General features: G+C 42.5%; 1 long non-coding RNA gene across 1 annotated transcript in view; it reads right to left on the bottom strand.

The window, feature by feature from the left end:
* LOC129206116 (uncharacterized) overlaps window positions 1-18028 on the bottom strand; it is a 38950-nt gene that overhangs the window by 6622 nt on the left and 14300 nt on the right. The window contains exons 8-17 of the long non-coding RNA XR_008577002.1: window positions 17545-17684; window positions 15148-15257; window positions 14804-14870; window positions 7274-7378; window positions 5753-5899; window positions 5416-5525; window positions 4847-4980; window positions 2677-2917; window positions 1536-2244; window positions 88-163 (exon numbers count right to left, since the gene is read on the bottom strand). This is a non-coding gene — a long non-coding RNA (uncharacterized LOC129206116). The remainder of the gene's footprint in view (window positions 1-87; window positions 164-1535; window positions 2245-2676; window positions 2918-4846; window positions 4981-5415; window positions 5526-5752; window positions 5900-7273; window positions 7379-14803; window positions 14871-15147; window positions 15258-17544; window positions 17685-18028) is intronic.

The following is an 18028-nucleotide window of genomic DNA, read 5'->3' as shown; positions in this document are numbered from 1 at the left end:
ATAGCCAGCTTTATTAGACGCCTGTTTGGAAAGAGCAAATAGTAACTAACTGGCTCTGACGGCTCCTATGGCAGGGCGCAGACGTACCTGCGGAGCACCGAGAAGCTCCGAGGCTGTGGCTCGCCTTGTTGGGGTGGGATGGATACCTCTCATTTCGGAGATTCTAGGCGACACAAGTTGTGGCAAGTAGCTTTGGGAAATGCTGTGTTACCGGAAGGCACTTTAACTCGGCCTGGGTCTTGATCGGCTTTACAGCACTACCTTCCTTTCAATGTATTAGCACTAAAGAACTGGTAGAAATAACCAGAAGGAACCTTTCACGCTCGGAGCACTGGTTTTACTCTTGGAACTGTGAAATATGATGGATGGGCTATTATCGGTTTTATTTCAAGCAAAATTGATGGCCAATACAGGGCATTGAAACCTTCTGAATTAGATTCATCTCCTTAATTGTACCTAAGCTTTGGCTCAAGTAAATATTTTTCCTGTAATTATTATGAAATATAGTGTGATTCATACCCCAAGTAATGATTAGACATATGCAACCTTCTCACTTATGCTTTATGTATACCTTTACTAGTTTTCTTGTCTGTACATCCAGATTTAACACATTCATCACCAGAATTAATCAACTATCCTTTTTTTTTTCCTATTTCTTTTTTTTTTTTTTCCCTGAATACATTTTACCACACGTCATAGTCCTGGTTATTGGCACGGAGCAGTACCAGAAGTGCAACGATAGCCGCAGTCCGTACCGCAGGAGCTTGGTCGTTTAAAATCAATGGGAATTACTCGTGTACAGTCTGGTTTTTACCCTCACTTACGATATGTGAATATTCAACACCTCCTCCACCAGTTGACACAAGCTATAGGTAAGCTGCTTCCTCATCCTGACTTCCATCTAGAGAATCTTTCTGATTTATTAAAAAAAAAAAAAAAAAAGACCTGGTAAAATCCAAAGGAAAACAAAAAATGGTATTTCCTGGATGATACTCTGTAGAGAAGCAGCTTCTTGGTTTCTCCAGTGGAAAACCATCTTTCCTTCAGCTCTTATTTTTCCTTTGTGATTCCACCTTCCCCAGCTAAAATACTCCACAGGGGAAAAAAAAAAAACCCAAACCCACCCCAAACCCAAAAAACCCACCTAAAAAAAGCTTATTCACCCTGGAAGGCTTTTCTGTCCCAGGCTTAGTCACGCTGTGGTCAGGACCTAGCTAAGGGTCTCTTCCTTTGAACGACACTACCAGAAGGCCCAGGAACCGTCTCGGGGTTTTAACGCTCTATAAGCTGGGTTCCCGACATAGCATCAGAGTGATGTCACAAAGAAACTAACTACTACTCCGTGCAAACGAGCCGGCTGACTGCAAAATTATCATTGGAAATTACTGGTCCATTCACTTCTCTCAGGAATTTTGGCCATCAGCAGAAAACGCCAGAAATCAATTAAAATACGGCTGACGCGGGAAATGACGTATATATAAACCCGGCAGGAACTGGTAACAGATATTAATAGACAACAGACGGACAATAATTACATGCACTCGCCAACGAGAGAGCCTGCCGTACCCTGGGGAAACCGGCGATGAGCAGTACGTACGGAGAGCGGGCTGCAGCTAGACGTAGGATCGCTGCAGGTAGGCAACGCAAAGGCTGGAGAAAAAACCCGCCTACATAAGAAAAAAAAAGTGACATCAGACATAGGAAAAAAAACTTCCCACGTTTAAACGTCATTTAAAGGTAACTTTCAAATATTTTTGAGGTATTTAAAATGTAAACAGCATTTAAAGATTTAGACAGCATTTAAAGGATTTTTCAAGGTTTTGAAGTATTGTAGAAGTATAAAGTTATACCAGTATAAATTCAGGATAATCAAGAATGGAGAAGTCATAGGACTGTGAATGAACTTTGTAGGTCGGATGAACTCTGTCCGACAGTGAAAGGGGTGACAGAGTAACTTCGCATCCTATCGGAACCCTTCGGTACTACCACAACAGAAACCCAAAACAGCCTTACTACTCGGAGGAGCCGCTACATCCCTCTTCCTCCTCCTGCAAGTGAGATTACCAAAGAGCAGTGACAATACAGACAAACTACACTACTCATGAGAAGACGCATTTAAGAGAAGACTCATTTCATCTGATGTGTAGTAGGAATAGGAAAGCGTGCTGATATTTTCTTTTGGGAGAAGATTCTGGTATTATTTGCCACGCTGTGATTCCAAAATATTCTAATGAAGTTAATAGTCTGGGGGGAGAGAGAGAGAGAGAGATTTATGCACACACGTATATATGCCTTATAAACGTACGCACGCATATCTCGGATAAGAGATGCTAGGTCTTGATCGTTAACTGGATACATGTGGAAGACATCTGGACCACCCAAATTCCTGCCTGGTTTCTATAACGTTCCTTTCAACGGCGGCTGGATCCTAAGTGATCCCTGTTTTTTAGGCACGCTTGCTGTAATTAGCGCGGTGCTGGGACACGGTGCACCCGATCGCTGTGAGCCCTAACGTACTGTGCTGCATAAATCAGGGGGTTTATCCCCACCTAGACAACGTACAATGACAAGGAGCGGAAAATAACACGGAGTCAGCACGGCTGAGTACAGTATCTGCTGCCAGAGAAAAAGCAATTAAAAAAAAAAGGAAAAAGCGCATAACCCGAAATATCCTACCCGCTGCAAAAGCGCTGCAGATGACAGAGGCAATCCATACGGTGGCATACGTATAGCTGGGATGATATAGGCTGTGGCTGGGTCCTGCCATACCCGCTCAGCGCTGGGGGCTCAGTTCCTTGAGGTGCGGGTCACGGCGCTGCCACCGCACCCCTGCTCGCCTCCCGCGCTGCTGCCAGCGCTCTCGTAGCTTCCCAGCAGGTAAGAGGTGACTCGGTTGGAAGCAAGTGCACGCGTTTCCCTGCAGAAACACGAGGAGGTGCGCTCGTAGACCGACGGCTGAAGGGTCCGTTAGATTGCTCGTGTGAGAATCCCGGGCTCCTTCGTTAAGGAAGCAGCCTTGATTTACCTCGGCGACAAAGAGTTATAGATAACCCTGATCAAACAACAATTGCTGGCACCGTGCACGCTGAGAGGTAATTTCACGGTCAAAGATTAAACCAAGAGGCATTCGAGCTGTGCAGCGTTGACCAAGAATTTTAATCTCTTTAAATATAATTATAGACATATAACTACAAACCTTCTACCTACAGGCCGTGCGTGCTGCCGCATTTGATGCATGGAAAGGAAAATAACCTCACGACTGGAGGACGGTAGCTGGGTTTTGTCAGGGGGAGAAGTTCCCGGTGCCGTACATCGCATTAATGATGCCCAGCCTTCAGAATCACCAAGAACAGAGGCACTGCAAAGGGCCACCCCAGATAAAAGCTCCTCTCCTAATGCAGTGCAATTTTCTCTCCTTCTGTATGGCAGGGAACAAAATGTCATTCCCATTCCTGCTGCTTTTTTTTTTTTTCTTTTAAAGTTGCTTAAAAAATGTCAAAATGTATAGGTACATCTGTATTGTCATTTCCAAAAGCAGAGATCCATGCCTAGTCCTGGTACGTGATTTGTATCAGCGCGCGTCGCAGAGAGAGGTTTTTCTGGTTGTTCTTGCTCCTTAAACTACATTCTGTTCGTACTCATTCAAAGCCCATTTTTTTAAACAGAAAAAAACCCTTTTTGTGATTTCACAAGTCGCAGAAACAGGCCACTTTGACTTTTTTGTCAGGGCAGGTATTAAAGAAAGTTACTTTAAAGTCTCCCTTTGAACAGCAGATCTATTGAATGATTCACTTCCAGCTCATTTCTGCCCGAATTCAGATAAAGGAACAGATTTTCTTTTTCCTTTTTAATCCTATTTGAATTTTGAAAGGTTGGTAATTATTTACTCTTTGTTTCACCTTACTACTGCTAACCCTGGATTTGTTTGGGGGTTTTAACGTTGTTTTTAGAAAACAGGAGGTGTCAGACCCAAACTGGGTTTCGTAACAACGCCGTTACATAACCATCCAATTAGTAGCTCGTTCGCCGCTATTAATAGCGGCTTCCACACCTACGTCGCTCTGCGCGGTGCCACGATATCTGGCAAGAAGAGGCTTCGCGTTAGTTATTCGTTCTCGGAAGAGAACAAACGCACTTCAGGGAGATTCGGGAGATGCAGAGTAACGTGCTGGTTGTTCGCTGCCAGGCCGCTGCCCGCTCAAGTGCTGGTTGCTTTTCCGCGCTTGCATGGGACGTTCGGACCCGCTGGACCGTTGTTGCAACCCTCGTATGTACGTAGATACCGTACGTGCGTCTCATACGGGAGCTGCTGACCGCAGAATCTGATCCAGAGCTTTTTGTAACTTTCTGTACAAAACTTCCTTTTTTTTTTTTTTCCCCCCGCCCCCCAAAGGAGAGACGAGATAATGGTTTCTATTCTTTAAAAAAAGCTGCTTCAAGAGTTGCGGCATGTGAGCTAGTTTGATCTTACATTCCTCTGCTCCTGAATTCCAACCTGGAAGTAATGACTTTGTGACGAGATTTTTCCATGGCCTGATGACAACCTTCTGCTCTTCATCACAGAAATTTCCTTTTAGGTCAGATCTTTCATCTGATATAAAGATGGGTCAAATTCAGACATATACATGCTTCTGAAATAACAACTTCTCCTGAGGTCCATATTGTCCTCTCCTTGGGTATCTCCACTGCTCCTGAAGTTCAGACTGTTTGAGGTTTAGCATCTCTCACGCTCTCCATCTCCCCACTGTATCATGCTCCCCATCGGCTGCTGTCGTCGGGGACGTAACAGCCTCTTCCACTCCTTTTCCCTAGGCGCAAGTTGCCTCAGAATTAAAGATCTACTTACATCAGTACAAAATGAGTTGCATAATTAATGGGCTCGACTGAATATTGATTCAGGTTTCTGTTTCTGCGTTGCTTCTTTCTTGATGTAGTTGTTCTTCAGACCCTCTTTACTTGACCTACAGATACAGGTCCTCCCTAGGGAAAAGACAAAAAAAAAAAAAAAAAAAAGATTTCCAGAGTCACCTACACGAGTTAGTTAAAACACAAAAAGAACCAGCACGTTCTCTCATGGGCATATTGAACCATAGAGGGTAAATCACTAACAATCTTTTTTCTTCAGTCTGTTTCCCATCCTTGTTATTGCTTTCCTCTCTCTTACTGTGAGCTATTTAAAGTTAATAATCAATGTAAAATGTAAAACTGAAATACGAAAATGTGAAACGTGAACTCTTTTTTTTTTGTTTATGTCCCTACACAATCCCTACTGTTCCGCACAAGTACGAACATAAATATTTTTCTTGCATTTTTCTTGCTATCACGACAACGTATTAATTTTGTATGTCCACGTATTAATCATCCATGTCAATGAGAGTCACGAGAGATTTGGCCCCGTCTTACGCATTTATATACCTGCAGAATCCGCAGGAGCCCCAAGCGACTTGCACACAATGACGGTGAATATGTGGTCTCTTCGCCTTGCGCTTGGCTAACTGCGTGAAGGACGTTACCGTTCTTTTGGGCTGCCGGTGGGAAAGCGGAGAAAAAAAAATGATTGGGCTTCAGGTGAGATGACGGCACTTTTTGTACTTTCACCCCGAAGGTACAACGACTCCGAAGGCGTGAAAATGAAGAAATGTACAAATGGCAAGCTGAAAATCTGATAGTGCCATTAATGGAATGGTATCTTTGGGTATCTAACGGAGATAAAGCTTCCTTGTGGCACAAAATTACTTCTCTGCCTACTTACAGACCAGAACTAAATGCTGCTCCGGAGCCTGACTTCTTCCCCACTGACCATATTTCTGACTTCAGAACTAGATAGAAAACAGCGGTCGAGTTTTTCTTTTTTTCTGGAAAAACTTTGGAAGATACTGCCTTGATTTTGACAAGTTTCCTGTAAAAAGGAGGAGAAAGTTAAATTAAAAGCAAAGGAAGATTTGAATAATACTCAGTAAGGCGTTCAGAACTGGAACAGTCTGAACAACTCTGAATTGCGTCTGAGTTTCAAAAGAGACATTGCAGGGATTTCATTAAATTAGGCTGCTGTTCTCCCATTTTGCTGAAAAAAATGAGTGTCATTTTCATGTAGAATACCTAGGTATGATAAACTTTAAAAACGGCCAGCAAAGTACTTGGCATAGAAAAACGGACTTACACCAGCTTCACCTTTGGCGTAGATCTGTCGAGTGGCAGACTTACAGAAAAATGGCCGTGACCCATTTTGTTTCATAGAAAATGTGGATCTGCTGCTCGGATAAAGACTCTTATATTGCCAGAGCGCTCAAAGCTATCCATACCAGAGAAGATTGCTTTATAAGTAAGGATTTGTAGGATCAAACCAGCGTTAAGAGCACACGAAATGCCCTCCTGCGTCCAACCATCGGCCCGTCTCGCCCCGTGTTTCGTCTCTGTGCCGTGCACAGCGCCCAGTGCCGTCCCCAGACCGCACGCACAGCTGCAGTTTATAAGAGTACGTATTATATGTCGCATATATAAATAGTCAAGAGGGGATGGGAAGAAAGCAAGGGGATAAACGTGACATTTTCCCGTTGACAGAGAGCTATATTGTGTCCGGGAAGATGTCTCTCTAAGGGAAAGCATTCGAAGCACTCGCAGAGAGTTGGACTTGATGATCTTAGAGGTCTTGTCCAACCTTGAAGATGCTATGAGTCTAAGAGCTCGTTCCGCAGATTACTGCACCCTTGATACGAAGGTAACTTTAGCCAGTGTCGTAGCTGCCAATTCGGTAAAGCACAGCGGTAGCCCGCAGCAGCCGTCGTGTATTCGCCTATAATTGTCTGGCGTACCTTCCCAGACAACCCCGTTTCTTATTCCCCAGTGGTCTTGTTTGCCAGCCACCACGAACGGTCTTCTCGGTGGAAAGGGCAAGCGATGGGCTGCTCCTCAGCCCCAGCCCCCGCTTCTCTGAGCTGGGGATCCCGCAAATGAGAGAGGCATCACGGAAAGCTTTTGGCCGTCCTGACGCTGGCTTTATCGGCTTTGTGTATGGCACCAACGGTATTTCAGACACAATTAAAAGAAAAAAAAAATCAAACCATTTGAGCTGCTTTTCATCTGACAAACCTACAAGTGAAGGATTAATATGCCCCAAGAGATTCTGAGAGAGAAAAGCTTTGTGTTTGGTTCAACGGCCCTGCCAAAGGGTTTAGGAAAGCTGCTTCCTGAGCGTTAAAGTACAGCCCTCGTCTGCATTTATCATTTAACATCTCTAGAAGCTTGAACAACAAGAGCTTATGAATAAACTCACCCATCTTCCGTAAAATAATAAGTTTGTCCATGATGTAAGACCGCTTCTTTGCTTCAGGACGTGGAGACGGGACTGTAGTTGTTATCGTTTCTTTTATCATCTCGGCTGAAAAATAACAAGACACCTATTTGACCTTGGAACCTCTGACTTGAGGAAAAGATATTTTCTGGATGATTAAAGCAAAATAGTTCTATGCAGTTCTCTGCCCTCCCTACCGTCATTTTCAAGGTTTACTCTTTTTTTTTTTTTTTTCTTTGAGAAGAAAAGATTAAAACCACCAAGGATCCGTAATGGTGCTGGCTTTACCAATTACGCACGTTTTGGGAAGCTCACGGAAACACGACAAGTTTCTGGTGTGAAGAAGAGACATGCTAATAATATGAAGGGGAGGGCTTCGGGTGAGACTGAGACACTTTCTCATAGGTAGGTGTCCTTAACAGGTAGGGTTGAATATCAGTCCCTAATATTTTTCCCAGTACAGTACATTTGCTTTCCCTTTCAGACTTTTTTTCAAAATTTTTTTAAGGTAGATGAGTACATTTAATAACTGAACTACTTGCAAGGGAATTATCTCATGTGGCTCTACAGAAGGAAGGCAAATGCTTTTATGCAAATTTTTAATAAGCAAATGCCATAGTTGAAGTTATGGGCATTAGAGATACTGCTTGTCAGCTGAAATTTTTAATCAAGTTGAAAAGTGTAGTTACCGTAAGCTCGTGAATGGAGGAACACAAACCAGGGAGATTCAAGGCAGAAGTCCCTCCCACTTTTCCTAAAGATTAAACAGGAGGGAAACTGCTCAGCATCTTTAGATGCTCCTAAGCCAACAGCGGCTGCTCTCCTCAAAGGTGTTTTCATCATACCCGAGTAGGTGGGCTTAGTTCAGAGGCGGGTGCGTGAAACGAAATGGTCCGGTTTATGGAGGGAGTCGGGCGCGGAGAGCTATTGATCCCTTCTGGCTTTAATACCCCTGACCAGAGAATGCAAATGTTGCCAGCGGGTACTGAGTTCATCACAGAGCAGCTGGCTTCTTAGGGTGCAGTCCTGCCTGTGATTAATTGCTGCCCTTCCAGCCAAGACTTCTGGAGAGGATATCTGCTGAGAGCTTGGAAACGACCTGGTCGTCACTAAAACCGAAAGAGCTCAGTTAGAAGGATAGTGGTAGGGAATGAATGGGCTCCCGTAGGAAATCCTGGATCAGAGGAAAATAAAAAAAATCCAGTCGATGTGCAATTTGAAGGTATGCAATCTGCAAGGATAATCACGTAGGAAATGGATAACCCCTGCAACAGATCCGAAGCCAAGAGATGATTAGCGTGTTAAGCTTGCGGCCAACGTTTTTAGTTAAAAACTAAAAATAAAATAAAAAAAAAATTAACAAAGAAAAATGTTTTTAAAAAGACAGTGTAAAAAACCTGGGATCTATTTCCTACTGAGCCAGGAAAAGGTTTCGTCTTCCTTGATAAAAAAATAGGAAATGATTAAAGAAACACTGAGAGTACTGCCGTACAGAAAAACACAGTTATAAGGTCATTATCTATTTGTATAAAGGACTATTTTCAGCTTTTATATTCAGTTTTATATTCATTGCAATGATTCAGATAAGTTTTCCCAGCAAAGAATCATCCAAGTATTCTTGATAGAATTTTTCAAATGCATTTTTTGGAGGGGGGGGGGGAAGAGGATTACTTCTAACAACTTTTACACTGAAAAAGCATGAATAAATTGATTATGATCATTTGTAGCGGCCCGAAACAAAAAGCTCGCTTGCCACCTACAATGCACAAATGCACACGACGAGTTACAATGGTACCAAATTAACGGCCTCTGAGAGGGTGAACGGGAAACAGGCTGATGAGAGCAAAGTGTGCGGAGCAAAAGCGCTTGTATTGCATGCCATCGACAACAGTCTGTATTTGCTTTCTGTCCCATCTTTAATGAACTTCGAAATACGGCTTGCTGACCGGAGTATTTGCTAGTTGGTTGCTTTTTGATCCAGACTCATAAAAACGAACGGAATGGACTGATCTATGAAATGACAACATTTGAGGCAACAGGAAACCTCGGCATCAAGTTTATGAGCTACTTGGTTTTCTTGCCAGCTTTCCATATCCGATTCCTTTGCAGGAAAGCCTGCCTAAAGGCCTTGACTTTATTCTAGGCATGCCCCACACATGTAGGAATTACACATGTAGGACCAGAAGGATGCTTCTGGGCCTTTTTAGCCTTTTATAATACGGCCGGGCTTCACTTCTCATCTTGCCCTGCTCATCAGATTAAAATTCTACTCCATGCCAATACAACATTATCGGTTAGAAAACTTTGCTTAATATCCAGCCTACACATATCCATTTTCAGCCTGGAGCCATTTGTTCTGTTCCGATGTCGTCCTTTAATTTCCATTAGGCTTCTCCCCAAATGCCGTTAACGCCACTTCAGTGTTGAGAGTGCAATTGCATCCTCTTTCAGTCTTTGTTTTCAGTCTCTCATCAGAAGATGGGTTTTCCTTTTCCCTGTCATCCTCGAATCTTCCCCTGGCAGCTGCTCAAGTTTGATTTTCTCTTTCTCAACTATGGTAAAGCCAAATTCTACATATTACTCATAATTACACGTCTAAATCTCATTATAATTATTACTTGGGGGGGACATCTCACCAGCCCTTCTCTATTTCTGCTTAAAATATAAAACCACATTTATATCTAGATCTATTTTGACAAATTCCAGCACCACAAATCCCATATAACCATCACCTGAATAAGATAAAGCCAAGCCTAGTTTCAAATAGTTGTTTCCAAGTGATGAAGGAAAATAGATGCTCAGACATCCAACTACAGACAGCCAAGATTCAACGGGGATTTAGTCGAAAAGAGGAGACTCCCCTTTCCCCATGAAAGAAAAGAGTTTGGACTGTGGCATGAGTAGAGTAGAGTAGACCAGATTTTTGATTCATCAAAGTTTTTCCTCTTACCTGTGTTCTCCTTTCACTCGTGAACAGTGACAGACAGAAAGAAATTGTTTCTGTGGGAAACAGTTGTGTTTGTCCCCCGTTTTGTTTAACAAAATACAATCTACATCGTGGTTTTTTTCCACGTAGTGAACTAATAGACCACTTCACTGCATATATATTGCATATATATACACTGATATATATCATACTGAGATATTTCCTAACTAATCCTTTCTTAAAAATAGTCTCAAGTTTCTGCTGTACAGCTTGTAATGAAATACCATGGCCCCAAATCCCACTTTTTTCTGACTTTAACAGCGTATTACTGTATTTCCAGGGGAGATATATATACGAGTTACATATAGTTTGATTGTGCAATAATAGCTGTTCAGGGATTTACAACCCTTGCTATCTCTTTGTTGCAAAGGTACCTGCCAAACACGTGAGCTTTTCTTTCAGGAAAAACAATTAGCCATGCACAATGAAATCATGGATTATTGCTATTTTGGAACTTTTCCAAACTTTTGGCAGAGTTGCTCTGGAGACCCATATAACCTCTTGCTGCAAACCTCTTGATGGTTGGGACCCCATAAATATCAAGGTCAAGAGCAATCTCTGCTTATAATTGTCCAAAGAAATACATTTCTGGCTCCTTTCATGATGTCATTGACCTTGAGAAAAATAATTGCTAAGGTTAAAACATCTCTTGGTGATCTGTCAAGCAGTAAAATTGCTTACTCACAGTCATGACAACCCCCCTGGGGCCGGTATTTGTGACCTGCACGCTGCCTGATTGCGACTATTAGTTTTGGAGGTTGGATGGTTGAGGAAAGATTAAGATAAATTCTCTGCATTGATCTGAGATTGAGAGGAGAAACGCCACTTTTTCATTTGGAGATGGATCAGTGGAAATCATTTTCAAATACTACTGATTATTCATGAGCTGAAAACAATCGCTAATTCCTTGCAGCAGCAGAATTCTCTATTTAAAATGAACATCATTGTTCAGAAATCGCTCCCAAATTACCATCTCATTTGCTTTCCCCAAAAGGTATTAAATGTGATCAGCGTGCTCATAAGGGGAATCAAACAAATGATAGAAAATTAGTCCGTAGCAAACACACTCACTAATAGGAGTTTTGAAGGGAACAAAGAGATGCACCGGGCAGGTTTGCTTTCTGGACTTGGTTTTAGGCTGGGCAGAACGTATCCCAGAAAGCTGACCCGGAGGACTGAAGCGCAGAGATTTATAACATGCAACCACGGACTGCTCAGCATCCCAACCTGAGAGAGTTTAGCGTGCCTTACGATGAACTGAGATTAAGTTTAGATTCTGCAGTAAAAAAATAAACCAGGAGGAGTATGAATGGTCTTCCCTGAACAAGGACATGTGGTCAGTGTGCAGGAGCGTTACGTCTCTGGAGCTAACAGGCAAATCTGGATGGATAATAGTGCACATTGGCATTTACGGCCTCATAATTACCCAATAAAATTTCAGATCGCTCAGAAGAACGTGGAAGAAAAGAATATTTAAAGGATCCTATTAGAAATCCTCCCTGTCCCGCAGGAAAAGGGAAAATCCGCAAGCGCACCACTGGCTGTGTAAAAAGTTTTAAGACATCTTGGATAGTTCTCATGTTATGGTGAACCAAGAATGGAAAAGCAGAAACAGGAAAGAGAAAGCAAAAACCACTTAGCGGGACGCAAGATGAAGAAAAATATCAAGGAATCATTTAGCAAAAGTGAAGACGTACTTTAAATCTCTTGCAGTGGATAAAGAAAAACAATTGGAATTTTGTATTTAGTTACCAAACATCCATTTTAGCTAGCATTACTTGCATCTGGTGGGGGTTTGGGGGTTTGGTTGGTTGGGTTTGTTCTTTACAAATGAAGTATTAAATCACTGGTTGGAGCCAGAATCAAGTTGGTAAAAGGGCAGCGAGATCAGTACCCTATAAAAAAAAAATATAGGTAATCATGTCCGGAGATGACAACAAACTGGACACTTACTGTCTTGAACAAAGCTCTACAAACTGAAGGACAAAGGAATTCATCATTAGTTTCTGCCACAAGAACATCCTTGAGCACTAAGAGTAGGAGTAAGTACCTACCTATAGCTTGATGGCAGCCTCGGGCCCCTGCTGCTGAAACAGCCGTAGGATTTCTACAAATTATAGAAGAGTCCCTGAACTCAAAAAGTCATTTCCAGCACTGAATAACGCTATATTTTAGTTGGTGTTTATGAGACAGTTTTGCGAGCCAAAAACAATTTTATGCAAAATGAAATGTGAAAAAAGAATTGAAATGAAGTGACAGACAATTGAGAACTTAATTCAAAAAACCTTCTAGTAGATGCCCCCAAAACTTAATTAAAAAAAACCTTCTAGTAGGTGCCCCCAAAACCACGAGCTTTGGCCGAAAAAAAAAAAAAAAAATAGAAAAATGCAGGTTAAAAAGGAGCCTGGCTTTGAAAGAAATGAAAGTCACAATAAAGCCAGAAAAATATTGCTGCTTTCATTTCCTTGGAAGTCAGGCTGCTCCTTTAAAGAGCACACCCTGTGTTCCCGAGCACGGGCTAACCCAAGTCACAGAAGGACAAAGCCATAGCAAGAAATACAAGTAAAAAATCGCGCTTTAAAGAAAGGGAAGCAAAGGGCACGAAAACACGCACGCGGCGAGCAGAGCTGAACCACTGAAAGCTTTTACAACATGTTCTCAGCAGTCCGTGGCACTGTCGGACCAGTTTGGGAAGCAGCAACGGGGGTATCGCTCACACCGCCCCAAAAGCGCTTTGTTTCCAGAAATTATGTGTTCCGCAAGATGAGAAGCGGTGAAATATCAAGGGTAGGTAGAACATTAGAAAGCAAAGACCAGCAGCCTTCCTCTTCGGAAAAGTAAAAAAATGAAAACGTCATTTTGAATATAGAACCTTCTAGCCGATTTCAGTAAAAACAGCAGTCCAGTAAAACGGCCCAGTGCCTCCTTCGAGCTTATCAATGTCAACGGCCGGTTCTTGAGTCTGTCTGTGAGTAGAGACACTCCCTCCTCTTCTGGGTTGACGTAAGGGTCTGTCCCTTGGACAGAGTAAAATTCTGCAGTGATGCCACCTTCAAAGCTGTCCTCTCCGGAAGGAACTGCGTGGGATCTTCTGATAGACCGGAGTCTGGAGTACAAGGTCAGCAAGAAAGCAACACACGCAGTGCTTGGCCCCAGCTCCTTCCTCTTGCCCAAGTCAATTATATAGAAACTAAATTGGACTCCTCTGTCCTCCTCGCCTCCTCTCACAGCCTTTCATCTAACAGTGACGTAAAATAAATATTTCCTTCCTCCATCGCTTGCTAATGCTTGTCGGCATTAGCTGAAGTCATCAGCCCAACGCGAGAGTCAACGAGGAGGGAGAAAACCATAGAGCGGGATCGCAAGGCTGCCCATTTCTTCTGAGCTTGATGCTTTATTTCAGCAACTCTGCTGGATCCCACTCTTTCAAACCCTTCCATTGCTTGCCAGCTCAGAGGCTCCAGTTTCAACGTTTTCTTTACGGTAACTCCTAGTCGTGGCAAGCCAAATGTACATATTTTTCAACATAGATAAACCCCCTTCACTCGCATCTGAGGACGAGACTAACGTGTGAGCGCTCAGTACATCCTACTATTAACGCGGATAAAAACGAGGCGGCCAAGTCAATAAATTACATGAGACAGGCTTCTCCCAGCGGATGAGAAGGAAGTGCGTGAATAAAGGTACATATGTTAGGCAAGGCTGAGTCCCTAACAAGACATCTGTGGAAGGGAAGGAGAGGGAGAGAATAAATCTTTTCCTTATTCTCAGTGGAACTGCATTAATCTTGCCTCAATTAGCCTTTTCTTACCTATTGCTTTTCCCCCATGAGCAAGCAAATAAAAACCGTAGTGAGGAAGGAGAGAGGAGAGCCACAGCCAAGGTGGAAAGTAAAAAAAAAAAAAAAAAAAAGAAAATTATTCTTTCGGAGCAAGAGACAGTTCAGCTGGTGTGATCAAGCAAAGCACAGCTCCTCTCTGAACAGTTTATGACTGTACACAACTTACGCACTACAATCTCTCTGCCCAGAGCCAAACAGCTACACCTAATCCTTTACACAGTGTTGTATCCAACGGGAGAAGGAGGGGACTGTCGTGAAGAAGGGACCCCCGCTTGTAGAGCCATTTTCTCTGCCAGTCACCGAGTCCTGCTGCCTTCTTAAGACAGCCCTAAGGGCAAAGATCTATCCGCTTTGGGTGTCTGAGGAAGAAACGTATTCCGTCGTGGCTCACAGCGTACGCACTATGCTCTCTGCAAACATTTCTGCGCGGTGGAATTGTCGCGACAAGCCGCTGACAATTAGCGATCTGCCAAGCTAACGATACCTCTACAGGCATACCCTCTCGTAAGAACACCGAGACACGTTCCTATGTGCCTTAGGTCTGTGGAAGATTTAGAGGGGACCTTCGCAGGCTTCAAAGAGTGACCTTCGGAGCCCGTACTCTTCGACAGCGTCGAGGCACGTTAATAGTCTCTTACGACACAGACTGCAGAAACAGCAACAAAATTGTTCACAGATTTCTTACCCAAATGCTGTTTACGTTTGTTGAAATCACATCCTGCTGCAGTCAATGAGATCCACTCTTTCTATTTCTGCTGGAGAAAAAAAAAAAAGAAGAATATATATATCTCTCTTCATCTGTCCATCCATCTGTCCATCACCTTCTGATATAGCATAGCACCACAAATCCCTATAACCATCATCGGATTAACACAACATTCACACCAGGTAGGACCCAGCTAGTACCTTCCCTTCTCATCGTCATGCATCCCCTGGGAAAGGCAGCGGCCCCGGGCGCAGGCGCACACCCCAAAAAGCCGAAACTCTGGACATTCAGCAAACGTTCTCCAGCCCCGACTGGCCCCTCACCATCTCGGGAAGGCCGGCTGTTTCCTTCTGCCTTGCTTTGCGATCCCGCAGCCCCTCCTCATCGCTCCTCCGCGGTGGTCCCAGTCTTCTCTTCCGTTCTCGTTTCCCTGCTATTGCGTTATATCGGTTATAATCCCCTGCCAGGCAAACCACCCCGGCGCAGAGGAAGTAAGCCCGGCCGCCTGTCAGTTGTACTGCTGCACCACCGTTCTCCTTGCCATGGCATCCTACCGCTTTCCCCACCCAATTTCTTTCTACAACTTAAACTCTTTGAGGCAGGAGCTGTCTCATACTCCGTGTTTTCACGATGCCCAGCACAATAGCGATCTATTTTGTGACCTTTAGATGGTCCTCCTTTTTTTTTTTTTTTTTTTCTTCTTTTTTTTGTCCTTTGCTTACATAATGCATATGATTCATTAATATGAAGTCTCCCGGAACACAGAACATCTGGTTTTGGTTTTTATTTTTTCCTTATTCTGTGAAGTTGTGAAGTCAGCTTTGGGATATTTTGTCTAAATTTAATCCTTAGAAAGTTGATGTAACTAGGATGGGAAATCCTTTCCAATTTCATCTTTCGGGGATAATCCCATGTTGGTATATGCTATTTCCTGATTAGATGTTTGTGTTAGGAGAACATCTTTCTTCTCAGTTGCATCTTTTCGTTTAGTTTTGGAAAAGATAATCCTTGGGTCATTAACACTTTCTATGGCCCTGTTGAGCTTGGCAGAGTTTTCTTTCCTTATATTTCACAGCAATTTCTTCCCCTGTGTATATTCCCTTGGAAGTTTTCCTCCATCTGTTTTGTGTTTTAATGCTTGGATGAAGCTCTGCGTCTTGGGTGATGTGGCTATTTCTGCATAGGGCATTATCTGTTTTGCCTTTAAAAATGTACCAGCTTTGCAAATTAGAGGCTAATGACTTATAGCCCAAATGCTGCTAACTGTCTCATTAACGGTCAAGCAATGACTTTTTTCAAATGTCAGATAACAGATGGTGAAGAGAAATTTTATTTCCTCTTCCTCCAAATCTACCATTTGTGCTAGCAGGGAACAGGTGAGAAGAGGGGAGAGCTGAGCTCATGATTCAGATTTTAAACCTATTTGGTTTTAATCAGCATTTGACTATGGAACTGGTCAGGTTTTAAATGTTAATTGCAATTTTTTCCCCCTATTTTGGTCAAAATTTTATACTCTGAAATCAGATTAAAAACTGACAAGCCATTTACTACTTTATAAAGTTCATCTGCTTGTGTCTTTAAGACGTAGTGATGTCAAAATACAATTGGTAGGTTACTGTAAGTTTTTAATCACGAAAACTAAAGCGAGCTACATTGTAAAAAACGGGTTTGTATTTTTTCTTAGGAAGGAATTGCTATTACTACAATTTCCTTGTAGCAAAGTGCTCTCTTCCAGGAAAATGAGATAAAGACCTGAAGAAAAAGTCTGTGGGATACACTTCATAATCCAGAATTTGATGTATGGTCTAGAAACATTGCCTAATGTTTCAACATTGCATCATGTCAGGGCTAATTGGTACTTACATTACATCTATACAAATGGAGACATATATTTTTGTCTGTCTATCTGTCCCTATTAGATTATTACATTGCTGGTGTTATCCTGGCCATGGGTAATATTTCTGGGCTGAAACTTAAAAAGCTGTTTCCTGTTGCTATAAGCTTCACCACAGCTTTTGTTTTGATATCTGTGTTTTATTCTGAATACATGCAAGGAGTAATAAATACACTGTACTCAGCCGGAGTCAACAGTTTTGTTCTCCGAACGTCTTTCTAAGACTCGGTCCGACTCGATGGTAGGGTTAAATGTGTGTTTCTTCTAACTGAAATTCTTGTCCGCCGTGCAATCTTTATAACAAGCTTTACAATTTTAAGTCTTTATCGAGATCTCCGTTGATGTTTTTAGGAATTTCATTTGAATATATATTGAGCAATTGTGAAATATTGGACATTTATAAATTTTCACCTTGACCATGGAAGTAACTATGTATTTTATTGGGAAGCAAATTAATTGATGATGATGATAACCATAACAACTATGTAATTGATTATATAGCAGAAGACATCTTAACGTATATATCTTGCTATCACAAAATAATTGTCTGTAGACAAAAAGAAGAAGAAAATGACAGAAAAGACCTATTTAAGAAATGCACGTTATTGCTATGCTACGAGTCCCAGGGTTCAAAGAGTACGTGCAATTCCCTGGAGAGATGAGAATCGAGACTGACTGGATTAGTCATCTGCCTTTTCTGATGTATTTCTTGAGTTGTTTTGTTCAGAGAACAAGGAAAATGTTTGTTTTGCTCTTAGCGTTGGAGATTTTTGTGCACGTTCTAATTTTTATAGCAAAACACTCTAGTCACTTCAAATGCACCCACCTTTTGCCTCTTCTCCAGAAACTTCCCTCAGGAGCCATGAAAACATTCTCTCTCATTTTTGAGCAAACCACGGCACTATCTTCCGCCCGCTTCTGTTCCAAACCTTTCCATTAGTGGAATCTGCATCCCTCCTTTGCCGCCTCGATGGAAAAGGACAGGAAAAAGATTTAAAATTTGTTTAAGTCATTTAAATAGCAGCAGCAATTTTTCATCTTCCTCAGCTGCCTCAGCCAAAGCTTATCCTAACGCTCCTCCAAATACTTGTACTCTCCCCTGCATATTTAGCTGACGCTAGCAGACGCTTAGCCTGCGCGCCAGCCCTCCGGGGATGGAGCCATAAACGTCTTCTTCATAACTGCATTGAGTACCATTCCCCTCGCAGCAAAACTTAATGACTTTGCATAGGAATCAAAAAACAAATGAGGCCCCTCGCTAAGGAATTCACGTTAGAGTCTACTTTCTTATCCTTGCTTGAACTCAGCCT

The sequence above is a fragment of the Grus americana genome, chromosome 4 (genome assembly GCF_028858705.1).
Source record: "Grus americana isolate bGruAme1 chromosome 4, bGruAme1.mat, whole genome shotgun sequence".
NCBI lineage: Eukaryota > Metazoa > Chordata > Aves > Gruiformes > Gruidae > Grus > Grus americana.
Note: the sequence above shows the minus strand (reverse complement) of the source record. Positions and strands in the feature narration are given on the sequence as shown.